Source organism: Elephantulus edwardii, unplaced genomic scaffold (genome assembly GCF_000299155.1).
Source record: "Elephantulus edwardii isolate Elephantulus edwardi_28Jun2011 unplaced genomic scaffold, EleEdw1.0 scaffold00036, whole genome shotgun sequence".
In the NCBI taxonomy this organism is placed as follows: Eukaryota; Metazoa; Chordata; class Mammalia; order Macroscelidea; family Macroscelididae; genus Elephantulus; species Elephantulus edwardii.
In genome coordinates, this window is record NW_006399786.1 from 19,284,598 (window position 1) to 19,303,885 (window position 19,288).

The window sequence follows — 19,288 nt, forward strand, 5'->3', positions numbered from 1 at the left end:
CACCGCTAGTATTACTATCCCTGTGCTTCCAGAATGAACATATGATTACTATTAACTTTACTTCCCTGGGAAAATAATTCTCTTCAGTAGTATAAGCATTCTTGAATTATAGCCAGAGAAATATGTTTCAGTAGTTTCTTACACTATACATTTCATTACATATTAATGAATCAAACAAATCAATGTTCTAGTAGACCATTAGATGCTTTTTTCATGCCTTCATCCATCCGTCTAAACATGCAATCAAATGAAGCCAGATCCACATCATGACTGCAGATTAAAAGCACTGTAACTCCTAACTTTATCCAGATATAATATTAAGATTCCAGAAATGTGTGTCCTAAAGTGATACTGATGAGTTACAAAATAATCTGCACATACTCTGCATGATGTTATTCTACTCTGTCATCCTAGCTTTGCAGAAATTAAGCGATGACATTGAGTCCACGATGATAAATTAAGCAACAGGGTTGGGCAACATGGATAAAGAGCCAAGTAAAAGAGGAAAATGTGCTCATAACTTTTAGTCAGTTAATAATTGATGGTATTTTGATATATGAAATATTCTACTAGCAAAATGTTGGAAGGAAGGGAGATGAAAGAATTGGCATTTGTAGCTCAAGTGATTAAGAAAATTTCACCATAGACATATGAAGCTTCCTTGCCTTACTTTGAAAAATTAATGTGAAGACTACATTAGGCAGATTTCAAACTGCAGCGTATCTTGGAAAGGACACAAGTCTTTCAAACATCTCTTTTTAAATATCACACACTTATTATGAAATAATAAGTAAATCACCTGATAATCTGAATAAATACCTTGTTAAACTATGTTTGGGTTTTGGGTTGTTTTTTTTAAGATTCTGAAAATGGGCAGACAGGCCTGAGGTCAGACCCCTGCTTTTCTCTCTCAGCTATCTTCTAACTCTCTACATCATTATTTAACTCTTTGGTCTTCTCTTCCAATTCTCTAAAGTATCAATCTCTTCTTGTTTCAAGTTCTTCTCCTACTCTCAAAAGACTGATGTGATGTGTCAGGTATGTTTCCTTTTAAAACAAATCCCAATGATATCAATATACAGCGCATTGTTTAACAATGACTTTTTGAAAGGGACTCTGTCAGTCTTATTTACAGATCTATTTAGGGCCTGTGAAATTGTAACATTCCAGAAATATGGGGGGGGGGTGGCGATATAAGAAAAATTGAAACTAACCAACAAATTGGTTGGTATGAGAATAATTCTTTATTTCCTGTAAATAAATATATTTCATCTAATAGCAACTCTTAGCTCATTGTGTTCACAAGTGTCTCTGTAGCACAAGAGTCTTTTAATAAAGTAGCTTCTCTTCATTATAAATCATTCATGGAGTAAGAAATACAGGACTAACGGTTACTCACTTTGAAAAATACCATAAAGGAAAAGCGTTTAACAGTAGATTCAAAACATGTTATTCATGATGAAGTCTAAAGGAATCTGGCTGATTAACATGTCCAAACATTAGATGAATTAAAAGCAAATAATTCTTCTTTAAATGAAAAGTACCTCTGTGTATATCATGACCTCTAGAAAAATATTTGGATAGAAACAAATGCTAAGAGAAAAATTGCATATTCTATTATTTTTATAAAAGTAACTAGATGATCATATAAAACTATAGTAACTATAGGATCATGTAAAAACTGGAAGGCTTATAATCCTTTTAAAAATTATCTATGAAACTGTATGTTGGGAACTTGCTGAGACTTTATATGTATCATCTCACTTAATCCTTACCATAACTTCCTGAGATAAATGTTAACACTCATATTTATGAGCTTAGTTGATCTGTTAAAAACATAGTAATAGTAGAAGTGGTTTTCAACTCAACACCCCTGAAATGACCACACTCTTCACCTCTCTTTCCTCTCATTTCAGAGACCACTCAGGACATCTTGTACCTCTTGTAAATTACAAGACAGATCTCAATTGCATGTCCCTTTCTTGAAGAAATTCCTCTTATATTCTTCTTTTAATAGATTGTGGGTTTGTAATATCATAAAGGCTCATTCTTTGGGGATACTTCTAATGCAGCTCTGGTGGCCTAGTGCCACAAAGCTGCTCTGTAATCCTGAAGGCACGTGGTTCGAGGCCACCAGCTGCTCCATGGGAGAAGGATGGGCAATCTCCTCCTTTGCGACCAATAGCCCCTGAAAATCCACCCGAGGGTCAGCTATGAGTTGGCTTAGACTCTATAGTATACAATAACAACATAATTAGCCACTTCTTTATACAGATGATGAAAAACATAGCTATAACAAACTATCCTCTCAATATCACAGACAAAAAAATAAAATCTCAGTGAATCAAGTGATCTACCGAGATCTGGTTATTCTTTTTCTGTGAACTTGAAAAGCCATCACAGACACCAGTAACTTTACCATGTATCTGTTATGTTCCAAGTCCTCAAATATAGACTCTGCATGTCTTCTAACTCATTAAATTTTCAAAATTATTCTTTTTTACCAATTAGAGAAGCTCAGGTCTTTCATGGCTATATAACTTGAGACCCAAACCATACTTGTTGCCATAGAGTCAATTCTGATTGGTCCCATAGTACAGAGTGGAGCTGTGACATGGGGTTTCATAGGCTGGATTATACATACCATGCACTGTCAAGAGAACAAACAAGTCCATTCTGGAGAAGGTGAATCCAGATTACTTTTTGGAGGTTAGGATTTTGAAACTCCATCTTACATACTTTGGAAATGTTGTGAGAAGGGGCCAATCCTTGGAGAAGGACATTATGCTTGAAAGGGTGGAGGGACAGCACAGGAAAGGATGACCCTGGATGAGATGAATTGACACAGTGACTTTGGCAATGGGGACAGGTATGGTCATGATGGTAAAATTGGCTCAGGACAGAGCAGGATTCAGAGCTATTGTTCATAAGTTTGCTATGAGTCCTGGTCAACTTGACAGAACATAGCAATCATGTTTATGGAATTAGAACTGCCTCGTGATTCTCCCATGGAGGATCTTGGCACACTATCACCACAGACCTTTGCTTAACAACCGAACATTTTACCACTGCACCACCATGACTCTTGTCATATTACTCAAAGTAAAAGAGAAAAATGATGGCAAGGATAGAATTACAATACACACTTTCCTAATACCAGAAATTTCCACTATACCACCTTCCTCCATGGGAAATAAATGGGTATTTTTCCATTCAAAACATTTAATATTTTTCCCCCTTGACTTCATTAGAAATTTAAGAATGTTCATAGAATGCTATTATAATGTGGGGACTGTAAATAACACCATGAAACAAAATCCGAATGAATGATTGAATAGAAAAACTGATTTACTCTGCAAACTTTCACTCAAAGCATAATAAAAACCTAAAAATTATCAGTTAAGTATCTTCTTTTCTTCCAGTCCCTTCTCCTAAATAAATAGCGTTCTTCACTCAAATGGAACAGGAAATGTTAGAAGTTTGTGGATCCCTGGAAAAGGAACATAATTTTAAGGGGGAAAAATTTTTTTTTGTTTTACTTTTCTAAAATAATAATGATGAGGGGCTTCAGAGTGTGGGAAATTCTGTTCATGACCATTTGGTTCTGGACAGAAATGTTTTTCAGATAAAATCTTGTACCGAGTGAAACATTCTTCATCTAATCACAGCCAAGTGTTTCTTTTTTTTTTAAGCAAAACCAAGTGCAAATTATGTTTGTTTTTGAAATTATGATCTCTACTTTACAAGCGAAATTCCACACACCAAAGTGTGAGTTTATTTTGATAAAACCACATTTCAGATTTCACATGCAACTGGGTGGAAAATCAGGACATGTGGTGGGGGGGTTTCATAAAAGTCAAAATCTGGTAATTAGCACCAAAACTGTTTTTTGAAATCTGAAAGTATTGGAGATAATAGAAATAGAAAGCTCATGGAAATGCCAAGAATTTTATGTTTTTTACTAAATCCACCAAACTGTCACAAGGTACTTTTTAAATTTTTTAATTGTTAATATTTGAGGTTGAGCTTTACCAACTTGGATTCTATAATACAATCTTAATTGCATATATTACCTTTCAAACAGGAAAAGCAGCATTGCATAAAACATTTGAAAGTAGTTCCATTACATTGGTGTCAATGTCCCAACATGTGAGACCAGGGAACAGTCCACAGACAAACTGAAGGTAGATTATCCAAGAGTAGTGAAAATCCTGAAATCTCTGACTTTCTGAATAGTATAACTTTGGGGTTTTTTTTGTCTGTTTATAAGGTGCAGGCAATGTGTGTGTTTGTGTGTGCATGTGAGTGTTTTGATTCTGCCAACTTTAACAGTAGTTAAAAATAAAATCAAAATCTACCTTGGCAACTTGCCAGCACAAACTGGTGACTGGATGCCTAATTTTGTTGATTTCAATAGCAGCATCACCTCCTGTTCTCCAGCACACCTCGTGCCTGTATTATTATTCAGCAGAGGAGTAGTAGGATTTAATGTTTCAAGAATTGGCAGCAGACTGAACCAGCAGTTCTTAAACAGCAGCATTCTGTATTTATTTGTATACAGCATTTAATCCAACGTATGTAATTCTATCTTCAAACTCAACATTTGTTGGCCATTAAATAGGGAATGATCCTGTTTAAGTCAAAACAGCAGTCAAAACAGGAACAATGCTGTATTATAGCTCGGATGTGAACTAAACAGTTGATACCAATTTTTTGGAAAACAACCAATGTCTTTTATTCCAAATAATACACCCTATTTTCATAGAAAGTAAGTCAAACCTTTAGTTACATAGGAAATCCATTTTAAATACCCAACAGGGATTAACTTGTACAAAATGCTACCATGGCTGGCAAAGCAGAGGGTCAGTAAGAGAAGAAGAAAACTGACAAGATGCACTGACACAGTAACTCTAACAATGAGCATCAGCATGGCAGAAATGGTGTGGATGGCACAGGACAGGGCAAGGTTTTGATTTGTTGTTCATAGGGTCATTATGAGTCATAATTGGCTCAACGGCCCTTAACACCACTACCAACAAAAACTCCCAAATAATTTCTTAGAAAGAAAGATCAACTGTTAGACCAACAGTAATGGAATACTGGCATTCTAATATAGATGATACATACATATTATAAAATTCTGGTGGTGTAGTCCATAAGGAATTGCAACGTCATTGTTAGCTGCCGTTGAGTGGAGTATGACTCATATAGACCCAATGAAAAAAAAGATCTGAACCCTGTTCTATATTGCACTGTCCTCACACTTCCTGAAACACAAAAGCCCACTGCCACAGTTACCCTGTCATCCACCTGGTTAAGAATCTTCTCTTTCACCGACCCTCCACCTTTCCCAGCATCAGTTCCTTCTCCAGGAAATAGCACCTCCTAGCAACATTCCCAAAGTATGCGAGGTGAAGCCTCATCATTCTTGCCTCCAAAGAGCACTCTGCCTGCACACTCTCCAAGACATAGCTGTTCTCTTGGCCGTCAATGGGATGTCTGGTGTTCTTCTCCAACATCACAGCTCAAAGGCATCAATTATTTTCCTGTCATCTTTATTCATTGTTCAGCTCTCAGATGCATAGCAAGTCATCAGAAAAACTATGACCTGAATCAGATGTACCTTAGTCTTCAAACTGACATTACTACTCTTCAATAATTTGGGATTGCAATACTAACCCCTAAAGGTGACACTTCTCTGTTTGTATCAACAAATGGCTCTGCAGGGCAAATACAATCTCCTCTCATGTGATTTATAGCCTCTGAAAAATGTTTTGGAGGATCAGAAATATGTCAGTCCTGACTTGATGGCAAGAGAATGCATAAGAGTGTAATATGTATATTAACATATATAATTTAAAAGTCATCTATTTTTAAATGTCTATCATTGTTAAAACAACATTTTTGTTAACCAAATCAGAAGTGAGGACAAGGGAGAATTTGAGTGGAAGTTAAGGGAAGAAGATGAAAATAAAAGTTACTTATATCAGTAAATATCCACATTAAATTTAAATACAAAAATGTAAAATAAATCTGCACTAAACCTAAGATAAATAAGGCACTACACTGCATTATATTGAAAAAACTCCCATTTCTTTGAATAAATTTCAACTCATAGAAATTACAAAGAGGTCATTTTTATGGAAGCAAACTGCCATATCTTTCCCATGCAGTGAGTGACACCTGAATTTGAACCACGAATTTTTCAGTTAGCAGTCATTTCTTTAATTATTTAATGTCAATGACAATGTCACAAGTATTTCTTTAGCTATTATGTAGCAGGATGCAAACACGTTTCACTAAGTGGAGAACACCCGACTATTTACCTTGCAAGCTCCACATTATTTGTCCTACACAAATCACATCATTTTATCTTTTGAATACTGAGTTTAGACAAAGCCATGCATGTGGAATCATACTACCGTATCTGGAACTAAGATGACAAAATGCAGATCCAAATATCGCAAACCAGATGATGATCCCAGTGGTCCAAATCTCTCATAATGTCTTCAATGGCCCCAAGAGCTTAATGTTTTCCTCTCTGGCTAAGTCTGTACAGTGTAGAATGAACAAGTCATCTGTTTTTGTTGTTGTTAGATGTCATCAAGTCGAATATTTGATGTTTGTAGGGATCTTGTGAACAACAGATCTGAACCCTGTCTTACCCTGTGCCACCTTCATCGTCTCTGACACACTAGAGAGCCCATTGCTGAAATCATTGTGTCGGTCAGTTCCATTGGGAGTCTTCTTCTCCTTCACTGGCCATCCATCTTTCCAAGCCATTATGTCCCTTTCCAAGAAATTGCCTTATCTAGTTACATGTCTAAAGTGTGAAAGATGAACCTTTGCCACTTTTGCCTCCAAGGAGCACTCTGGCTGCACTCTTTCTAAGACATATCTGTTAATTCTTTTGGCAGTTCATGGATATCCAGTACTCTTCTCCAGCACCCCAATTCAAAGACATCAATTCTTCTTCTGTCATCCTTATTCATTGTCTAGCTCTCTAATGCATAGCCAGTGACTGAGAAGATCATGGCCTGAATCACGTACACCTTAGACTTCAAACTGACATCATTGCTCCTCAACATTGGAGAAGTCCCTTGGAGTCTACTTGCCCAATGCAACATGTTTCCTGATTTTCTGCTAGTGCCAAGGGTGTTGACTGTTGGTTCAAGCAAGATGAAATTATTAACAGCTACAATCCTTCTTTCTCCATCTCACACAATAGTGACTGTTGGTCCTGTGGTGAAGACCTTTGTTTTCTTGATGTTGAGATGTAATCCATACCAAAGGCTGTGGTCCTTTGTCTACTGCAGCAAGGACTTGATGTCCACTTAACTTTTATTAAGCAAAGTTGTTTCATCCATATAACACAGGTTGTTGATGAGACTTCCTCCAATCCTGATGCCACATTCTTCTCCATAGAATCTGGCTTCTCAAATAATTTCCTCCACATATAGACTGAAAAGGTATGGGAAAAGGACACAACCTGACACACACCCTTCCTGATTTAAAACCATGCAATACTTTCTTGCTGTTTTGACAATAGTCTTTTGGTTGAGAGTTGTTGTGTACCATCGAGTTAGAACCTACCTATAGCTGACACTTCAGTGGGTTTTCTGAGGCACTTAACCCCATGGGAGGAGATTTCCCATCCTTCTCCTGAGAAACTACGTGCTTTAGGATTGCAGCACAGCTTCTTACCACTAAGAAAATTATATATATATTTCTATTTATATTTATATTTAGAGAGATATGTCTTTATATATGTATGTATATAATATGTACATATATGTATACACATACACAGTTATAGATAATGTTATTGTTGTGTACCATCAAGTTGGAACCAACCCATACCTGACCCTCCAGTGGGTTTTCAGAGGCAGTTAATTGCATGGGAGACGATTGCCCATCCTTCTCCCTCAGAGCAGTTGGTGGTCTTGAACCACGTGCTTTTGGGATATGCAGTGCAGCGTCCTGCCACTAGGCCACCAGAGCTCCTTATATATAAAATTAAAATAACCTTTTTTGGATCCACTTCCTAGTTTGAAAACAAAGGCATTAAACAGGATTACTTTCCATTCAGGAATATTTCTTCCTCACCTATTACACGAGGAACTAAGAGTATAAAGATAAGTAAGACACATACTTTTCTTGGCGACATTTACTGTCTAAGAGGAATGATACATAAATAGAGTCAAGAGATAATTTGGTGTTGAGGTAACACTGTTCTATAGGAACATAGAGGCATTTTATGGACCCTTCCTAGTCATTTTCATCAATAATGCTTTTTCCACAAGAACCAGTATCTGCTCTGATGTCAAAGAGGAAGAAAGAATATTAGGACAAGGAACATTAAGAAAAGTCTAGAAAAACATGGGACAAGGGATACCTTTTTTGTTTCCAAGAAGAGAAAAGGAGAAAAAAAAAGACACAGAGAAGGGAAGCCAAGAAAGCTCACATTCAAATGACTTAATTATATCTCAGCTGGCTTGCGCAATGTTGGAGTGATTTATCTGTCCAGCATGAACAATGAGTAGCCCAAAACCAGCTCTGTCTTCTTCCTAATAAATACAATATTTGCACTGAACAACAAATGATCGGATAACATTGGTACTCGCATGAGAAGCCAAAGAACTGAGAAGGTATGCTTGAGTCCAGTACAATGGACTCCTTTGATGATTTTGACAACCATGTCATTTCTTTTTTTTTTTTAATCCATGAGTCCTGAGGCTTAAGTAACATAGTCTTTCATATTATATCATTTAGAACTGCAGCATATGACACCCTCCCTGCCTTTACAAAATTCCAAATACCTGTGGAGAACTACCTGGAGAAACTGATCCCCATGCCTGTGTTTCCTCCTATGATATCTACTGAGCAGAGACACATACACTGATAATGGAGACTGCCAAACCTTTTGCAATGAAAATAACACTTTAAATAGAAAGATCAGAGATTTTCCTGCAAATGGCTTGGAAGATAGCCTTTGTGATTTTTTTTTTAAAAGGCTCCTTTCATGTTGCGTGATAGGTTTGGGCTTCAAATCAGGAAAATCTTTATCAGAAACTGAAGGGAGGAAAAGCTTTGCCAAACAGATGTTGGTAAACTGCCAGCTGAAACAAAGTTGTGATGTTGGTGACAACAAGATTGGTTTCCAGAGGATATTTAGAAAGCAGAGAGTCTGGCTTTGCTATCATCTCCCTCAGGAAGGGCCTGGGTGACGGGATACGGCACATTACCAGCTCGGACCTCACTTCCAAACATCTGGATTTCTAGTCTCATCCATTTAAAAATGATTTACTCATTGTAGCTTGTTGTTTGTTGAGCATTCAGCCTTGAGAAAAAACATTGCACCGTCTCTTCCAAAGACATCTATTTCTTGACTAGCCCCGTCTGGTATTTTGAAAAGATCCTAAGGATCTCTTCTTTAAATTCACCTTTTATCTTTGAAACACACCTAACATTTAAATTTCTCATTTTCCATTTTATTTTACTGTCGACCTTTATCAAACCAAGGGTAAAAGGAAATTCAAGCAAAACTGTCCAAAACAATGAATGTTTTTGTCATATTTATTTGGGCAGTTGAGAGTGAAATATATTTAGAGTTTGAATTATACAGAAGACTGATTTAGATTTCACATTATTTTGCTGGTATATAACAGCAGTTTATAGCTAGATATTCCCCCCTTCAGAATCATTTGAGAAATGTCTGAATAGATGTGCTCAGGCTCTAAATCAAGCCTATGAAAGCAGACGAGCAACAAGAATGATTATTTTGAAAAGGACTTCTAGCTCTGATTAAGAAACACAGATTAATGCTGAGTGATCTAATCCAGTCTCATAAGGACAAATACTGTTTGTTGTACAAACAGAAGAATAACTAGCAAGATGTAAGTTAAAGTCCAAGAGGGGAAGAGGGCACATGGGGGCTGAGAGAGGAGAGGGAAGAAATCACTAGGTCACAGAGTTTGGCTGGTGGAAGGAGGGATGAAAAATTAGGTTGATCTAGTGGGAACTTGGAAAGATGGGGTGATAGATCAATGGTGATTAATTTTCTGAAACAGTGTATGGAAATGATATAAAATACAATGTGAATGAAGAAATGTGTGAAACACAATGTACAAGAATGAAACACAAGGCATGTGAATTTTGATAGCAAACCAATATAATAGAAAATAAATAAATAAAAATAGCACAGATGAAGAATTTTGATCCGTGGCCTATTAATGTTGACATTACGTATCAACCTGGTTCATATATATACTACGGCGCTCTGGTGGCTTACTGGCAAAAGCTGCACTGCATTCCCAGGTTCTAATCGACCAGCTGCACCACGGAAGAAGGATGGACAGTCTCCTCTAGTGTGATTAACTGCTTCTGAAACCCCACCAGAGGGTCAGCTATGGGTCAGATCTGACTCGACAGTAAACAACAATATGTACTAACAACAAAGGGAATATAATAGGGTATTTTTGCAGATACAATTAAAAAGTATACAAAACATGAAACCATGAAGAACACAAACCAAACATCATTATTGAACTGATTAATAGGTTAAAAATAATGGAAACATACAGCTATATGCACTCCTCACTTGAAAATTATCCTATTATCTGACATTTTGCATATATAGCAATAATTTTAAAAATCTACTATCTTTTACACATTTAATAGCACCCATATGAAAGCAGTAAATGGGCTGTGTGAGGTGAGCTTAATTCTAACTTACGTGTCTAATTGTCTGGGTCGATTCTCAGTGATTTGGCATCATCTCAGTGAAGTCATTTGGCAGCTGAGTAATGATGTTGCCATCTTTCACGTTGTGATCTACTATGATCTTCTTCAGTTCTCTCATAATGCCTCAGATTTCACATAACAACCTGGCCTTTGAAATCTAATTAAGCTAATAAGGAGGAGTGGATGTATATGAACTTTATGAACTTTTTATGTAAACTAGTATAAAATATTTTGTTGTTGTTGTTGTTTTTTCAAAGAAGCTGACATAGAAATTCCATATGACTCAGCTATTCCACTGCTTGGATTATAACCTTAGAAAATGAGAACTGAGGCACAAACTGAGACTTGTACACCAATGTTCATAGCAGCATTATTCACCATCATAAGAACATGGAAACAGCCCAAATGTCCAATACAATGGAATGGATTGAGAAATTATAGTATATTCACCCAATGAAATACTACTCAGCATGCAGGAGCAATTACTTTTAAATTATTATCTAATGTGGGAAGGACTAAAGAGCATTATGCTAAGTGAACTAACTCAATCTCATAAAGACAAAATACAGTATAAGATCATTATTATAGAATGAGTATAAAAATCCAAAGCGGGAAAGGAGTAGCAGAGCAGTAAGGATTGGCACAATTTGATGAGTATAGGGAGGGGTGGGTAAAGGAAAGGGGGGAAAAAATCTGGTGTGAAAAACAATGTATATGAATTTTGTAAATAAATAAGCATAAAATTTTAATAAAGGAACAAAAAATAGTACTTGCTCTAACATTATCAAGATTATAGTAAGTTTGTTTTTTAAATTATTATTATTATTATCATCATCTTTATTGTTGTTAGTTGACTCTATGACAACTAACAGACGTATTCTAAAACTAAGGAATTTTTATAAGTATGAGCAAAACATGGATAATTATTTCTATATCTTTGCATTTATATGTATATGCTGGTGATATTATTAAGTACCAGTGAGTTGGAACACTCCAGTGAGTTTACAGAGGCAGTAAATAACACAGCAGGAGATCTCTCAGGTAGCATCTAGTAGATTAGAACCATGTACCTTTGGGTTGACAGCACAATTCCCTACCACAATTCCCTCCCAATAATCATGAGATCAGAAGACATATTATTGCACTGGGAAAATCTGCAGACACATCTATCTCTAAATTACTAAGGAACAAGAAAATCAGTTTGAAGACAGGTGCGCTTGATTCAGACTATGGGGGTTTTTTCAATCAGTTACGCTTCTGAGAGTTAGACAATGAATAATGATGACAGGAGAAGAATTGATGCCTTTAAACTGTGGTGTTGGAGAAGAGTACTGAATATTACATGGACTGCCAAAAGAAAAACTATGTCTTGGGGAAAGTGACACCAAAGCGCTCCTTGGAGGCTAAGATGATGAAGCCTAATTTTGCATACTTTGGGCATGCTGCTAGAGAAGAAACATCCTTGGAGAAGGACGTCATGCTTGTAAAGATGGGGAGATAGTAAAAGAGACAAAGACCCTCAACCAGGTGAACTGACACAGTGACGGCAGCAATGGGCTCAAGTGTGTCAGGAATTGTGAGGTTGGCACAGGATAGGACAGAGTTGGCATCTGTAGTTCATAAATTAGGTTTCTGTGAGTCATACTCAGTTCAACAGCACCTAACAACAGCAAACCAGCAGAGAAGGAAACAAATACAAACTCTCAGAGAGATGCAAATCAAAACAACAAAGCTCTAGTAAAGTTTAACAAGACAGCAAGTAATAGATATTGGAGAGGATGTGGAGAGATTGGAACTTTCACTCACTGCTGGTAGGATTGTGAAATGGGATAACCACTATGGAATGAAGTTTGGCATGTCCTCAAAGAGCTGAACATAGAGATCCCATATGGCTCCACTATTCCACTGCTGGAAATATATTCCAAGGAAATCAGAGCTGAGTCACAGAGACATATGCATACTTGTGTCATAACAGGATTGTTCACAATAGCAAGAAAATAGAAACAATCCAAACACCCATCAATAAACAGAAAAAGTGCAGTATATTCACACAATGGAATAGTACACAGAATTAAAGAACAACAAAGTATTCGTAAATTACAACACAACATGGGAGAGTCTAGAGAGCATTATGTTGAGTGAAAACACTCAGTCCCAAAAGAACAAATAATGCTACAGTGAAAATAGGAGGTGGTGAGTGGTGAGGAGGAAAGCAGAGAATAGATATGGAATGTGTAGACAAAGAACATCACAAGAACAAAGTCAAGAGCAGGTCAGCCCAGGAGGAATCAAGGTAAAGGCAATACAGCTATTGAAGTTAGCAAATAGAAACATGATATATATAACTATTTAAAAGGGAAAGGGGATAAGGGGTATAGAAAAAAGGAAGAGGAAATTACAAGGACAGCAAAAGATGGAGGGGTGAAGGAACAAGCAAGGTACAATGGGATCTGGAAGAGACGGAGAGACAAAAGTAATAGATCACTTGTAATTAATTCTATAAAATGTAATGTTCATAACTGTATAAAACAAGTATACATGAGTGATATATATGTGAATGATTAAATAAAAGTGAATGATGGTGTAAATAAATAATAAATTCTTAAAATATATTTCAAACCCTTCTCAGTGTTGTTAAGTAACGTCCATTTTATCCCCTGGTACTGAAGGAGCTCTGGTGGTACAGTCCTGGAGGGAGTTGGGCTGCTAACCCAAAAATCATCCCTCTCTGGCATTTCACATCTACCAATATTTCTGCAGCAGGAAGGTGGCCTATCTCCTCCTTTGTGATTAATAGCGTTGGAAATACAACGGAGGGTCAACTCCAAGTGGATCCAACTCTATGAGAATATATATTATGTATACACACAGTCAGCCCTTTAGCATTCACGAGTCCGTTCACCTGACTACAGATCTAAACTATTCTGGGCAAAAAAGAAGCTATTAAGTGATCAAAGAAAACTTTTCAAGGTTAAGAGGGAACGTTAAGTGAGATTCACATATATTCTTACCCTTTTTGGTACTGCAAGTAAGCTAGAGATAATTTAGAGTATAAGTGAGGTTGTACATAATTTATATTCAAATACTACATTTTATAAGGGACTGGAGCATTTTTTGGATTTGGCTATCTGTGTAGTGGCGTAGAGGATGCTATAACTAATCCTCTATAGATAACAAGGCAGAATGATTATATCTTTCCTTAGTAAATACACATATTTAGTAATGGGTCAGGCTAAATATATTTAAATAGACTTTTGACTTATGATGAAATGACGCTGTAGAACTGAATGAAAAATATGACTTTTCCTGTATTTTTTTTAATAAATGTTACTGAGAAATTTACATATGTGACCAGACACAAATTTCGTTTTAGGAGGATAGATCAAAAGTGTGAAAGCATTTATAAATTAAAATAGAAAGCATTTACAAAATGGTATAGAAAGAATTTTAATGATTTCATGGTTAGAAATTAAAAAACAGAAAATAGTTATGTTGTTGTGAGGAACCATAAAGTCAAGTACAATCATAGCAACCTTAGGAACAAATGCTCTGAACCCTATTCTATACTATGTCATCTTGCCATTTCCTGACATACAAGAGCCCATTGCAGCAGTCACCACATCAGTTGACCTGGTCGAGGGTCTTCCTTTCCTTTACCAACCCTCCACCCTTTCTAACATCATGTCCTTCTCCTAGGAACAGCTCCTCCTAGCAACAAGCCCAAAGTATGTGAGGCAAAGCCTCATTATTCTTGTCTCCAAAGAGGACTCTGGCTGAACCCTCTCAAAGACATATTTGTTTGTTCTTTTGGCATTCCATAGGATGTTCAGTGCTCTTCTCCAACACCACAGCTCATGGGCATCGATTCTTCTTCGCTCATCTTTAGTCATTGTCCAGTTCTCAGATGCATAGGAAGTGATCAGAAAGACCATGACCTGAATCAGACACATCTTAGTCCTCAAACTGACATCATTATACCTCAATAATTTAAATAGGTCCCTAACTGCAGATTTTCCCAGTGTAATCAGTCTCCTTATTTCCTGACTATTAGTAATAAGTGGATCCAAGCAAGACAAATCTGTTGACAGTAACAATATCTTTTCCATACATCATGATGCTGCCTATAGGTCCAGTGGTAAGAATCTTTGTTTCTTCACATTGAGATGCAATCCAAGCCAAAGGTTGCATTACTTGATCTTCTGCAAAAAGAGCTCCAGGCTCTCCTCCCTTTTAGCAAGCAAGGTTATGGTCATCTGCATAACACAGGTTATTGATGAGTCTCCCTCCAATCCTGATGCCACTTTCCTCTTCATACAGTCCAGCTTCTCTAATAATTTGTTCAGCATACAGATTAAATACGAATGAAGAGAGAATACAACCCTGACACACTCCATTATTAATTTTAAACCATGCAGTGTTCCCCTGTTCTGTCCACACAATAAACTCCTGGTCCAGGTATCAGTTTCAAATGAGCAAAATTAAGTGTTCTGGGGCTCTCATTCTTCTCAATGTCAACAAGAACTTGTTATTTCTGTTAATTTTTTGTTAAATCTGTTTTTACATAGTCAACGAAGCACAAAGAATCATTCTTCTGATACTCTTTACTTTCAGCCAGGATACATCTGACACCAGCAATGATGTCTCTGATGCCAAGGCCTCTTCTAAATTCTCCTTGAACTTCTTTCCGTTTCCTCTATGTACAGTTCCAGCCATTTTTTAAATATCTTCAGCAGTAATTTGCTTGCATGGAATATTAATAATATTTTTCGACAGTTTCCACATTTTTTTGGATCATCTTTCTTGGGATTGAGAACAAATATGGACCTCTTCCAATCCACTGGCCAGACAGCTTAAAAAGAGTGTTGTTGTTGTTGTTGTTGTTGTTGTTGTTATGTGCCGTCGAGTCGTTTGCAACTCATAGTGACCCTATGTACAACAGCCCTAAACTGTGCTCTATCCTGTGCCAGTCTCGTTGCCTCTGACACACCCATCCCGAGTACCCCAGTTACTGAATCAATCCACTTCATAGAGGGTCTTCCCCTCCTGCGCTGACCCTCTACTCTACCCAGCATGATGTTCCTCTCTAAAAACCTGTCTCTCCTTACAACATGTCCAAAGTATGTCAGACGAAGTCCCAGAATCCTTGCCTCCAAGGAGCAGCCTGGTTTAACCCTCTATACGATGAATCTGTTTGTTTACTTGGTAGTCCATGGTACATTCAATACTCTTCTCCAGCACCACAGCTCAAAGGCGTCATATAAAAAGTAAAATCTTTGATAAATCTGCTTATATTGAAAAGTTTAAATGTAAGATAGCCATATGGTTGATAAATATAGGTGAAATTTCTAAACTTCATTAGTAATAGCTGACCCTCTAGTGGGTTCTCAGAAGCTATAAATCATAGGAGGAGAATGCAAATCTTTCTCCCACAGAGCGGCTGGTGGATTCAAAGCATGTGCCTTTGGGTTGACAGTGTACGTCCTTATCACTAAGTCTCTGGATAGCTTCCTCATTAGTAAATATTATTGTTTACCATGGAGTCTGAACCTACCAGTGGGTTTTCAGAGGCAATAAATCACATAGGATGACAAATTTTTAACCCCCCCCAAAAACCCCACCTAAATTTAAAAGACTGGCAATAATTAATGTAAACAGAAATGTGGAGCTGAAAAAACTGTAATAAATTATAGGTTGAAGTGTAAATTGTTACAACTGCTTTCTGTTTGTACTTTATATCCTAAAACTGAAAGCAGACAAATTCCACACTTAATTTGTGGACGTATGCACCAAGAATCAAGGAGTCACAAAACTCTTTAACAAATGGATAATATATTTACATATCTTTTTTATACACAAAACTTTATTCATAAAACATGTGTTTGTTTGTTTGTTTTAATAGCTAAAGTGCTTTATTGCAGATCTGGGAAAACAGAGAATTCTGCTCAAAATCTGCTTCCTCCTTTAAGAGTGGCCCGTAGGGGTTTTGTTTGTTTGTCTGTTAAATAAAATTTTTATTTTACACTGGTTTACTTTTAAAGTTCTTATATATTGTTTTCACACTGGATCTTCCCATTTTCTTTACCCATCCCTTCCTTCACCCACCAAATTGTATGACCCTATGATTAACCACCACCTCACCCATCCTCATCCCTCTTGGTCTTTTATTAGCAATACCTTTATCAATCTGATTTTTATTTGTCTTTGGGAGCATTGGTGGTGTAACCTGTAGGGAATTGTGCTGGTGATTCAAAGTAATTGTCTCTCTGGTGGTTTAAGTCCATGATCCGCTCTTTTCACATGATTTGTTGTTGTTCTTGTTATGTGTCTTCTAGTTGCTTGTGACTCATAGTGACCCCTGAGCCCTGCTCTATCTTGAGGCAATTTCATTGTCTCTGACACATCTACACCTATTACCACAGTCACTGAGTCATATCATCTAAAATCCTCCTTTCTTGTGATGTCCCTCCACCCTTCCTAGTGTGATGTCCTTCTCCAAGGACTAGTCCTTCCATGGAAACATGTCCAAAGTATGTTAGACAAAGCTTCAAAATCCTTGCCTCCAAGGAACAGGCTGGTTTCACCTTCTCCAGGACAGATCTGATTGTTCTCTTGGCAGTCCATGAGATATTCAATACTCTTCTCTAGCACCACAACTCAAAGGCATCAATTCTTCTTCTTTCATCCTTATTCATTGTCTAGCTATCTGATGCATAGCAAGTAATTGTGAAGACCATGGCCTGGATCAGGTGCACCTTAGTCTCTAGACTGACATCATTGCTCTCCAGTATTCTGGAGGTCCCTAACAGCAGATTTTCCCAATGCAATTCATCTTTTGATTTCCTGCCTGCTTGTATCAAAAGTTTTAATTGTGGAGCCAAGCAAGTTGAAGCTGTTAACAATCTTAATCTCCTCTCCATCTTAATCATATGTTGTTTCAAGAAATTCTTCTGTGTCAGCCATTTCTTTTTGGCATAGTGACCCTGAGCACTCCAGCTGAACTGTGGAAGGATATCAAGAATACCACTGACGAAGAATGCAAAAGGGATGTCAGAAGAGACTGTAAATATTACACTACAGCACTGAGAGGCCAAAGTAAAAAGAAGAAAGCAAGATGTTAATAAGCTGAACAGAAAATTTCAAAGGGCAGTACAGGAAGACAAAGCAAAGAATTACAATGAAATGTGCTGCTAGAGTTGGAAAACAAAAAGGGATGAACTCGCTAACCATTTCTTAAGCACAACCCACCAGCACAGCTAAGGACTTCACTAATTAGAATGCTGATAATTAGCAATATGAAGATCAATTTCCCAATACATCAAACTAATGGGTAAGCCTCACAGCTTAAGAGGTTCCTTGTCCAAGTTCCAGGCACCCAGCTCTAAGGGAAGACTTTCTCTCTTTGACAATTCTGGAAGAAGGTTCCTGTCTTAGCTTCTACTCCAGGATCCTATTCCTGTGGCTGCTGGGTGCTGGAGTCTTCCAGCTGAAGCTCATGGAGGGTACAGCTGGATAATGTCCTGGGTGAGGGCAATATCTTGGCAGGATCCTGGGTATGGCAGTATTCTGGAGCTCCAAACTTGGTTCTTCAAGTGCTAGAGTGGTCATCCACGGTGGACAGGTTTTAGTGCAACTCCAGGATTAAAGTAGACTAGGAAGAAGGACTGGTCTACTTCTGAAATGATGGGCCTCTAAAACCCCAATGAACAACAGAGGAACATAAATAGATAACGTTTTAGAGGCAGAGCCCAGCTTGATAGTCAACCAAAATACGGAGAAACAGCCTCAAACATTCTTTAAAAATTGGAACATGGAATGTATGGAATATGAATGCTGGAAAACTAGAAGTTGTTAAAAATTAAATAGAACACGTGGATATCAACAGTCTAGACACTAGAGGTGAGATGGACTGGCTTTGGCCACTTTAACTAGACAATCACCTGATATATTATTCTGAGAATGAAAAATAAGAATGATTTTGAATTCATCATTAAAAAGAAAATTTTGAATTCTATCTTGAAGTACAGTGTTATAGGTGATAGGATATTATCCAAACACATACAAGGAAGTCCTGTTAACTGTTACTATATATTCCTGCAACTAAAGCCAAAAAGGAGGTTGATGATTTTTTTCTACTAGTTTATTTACAAATTTTAATACAAATTTAAACAAATTCTTTACATTTCCTTCACCTCCCTACCCATCAAATTGTACAACTCAATGATTAATGCCCGCTTCCCCCTGCACATCCACATCCCTCTGCATTCAGCCTCTCCCACCCTCCTGGATCCTTATACTCATTCTACAATAATGGTTTTATGCAATATTTATCCTCATGATACTGAGTTCGTTCACTCAGCATAATGCTCTCCAGTCCCTCCCAAGTTAGGTAATCATTTACAGAGTTATTGTTCCTGCGTGCTGCATGTTGACAATTTTTATCAAATTTTACAGCTCAAAATTGACCAGTGAGTCAGTCAAGATGTGTTCATAAAAACTGGTGATTGGAATGCAAAAGTTGGAATAAAGAAGGAAAGGTAAGGATGGT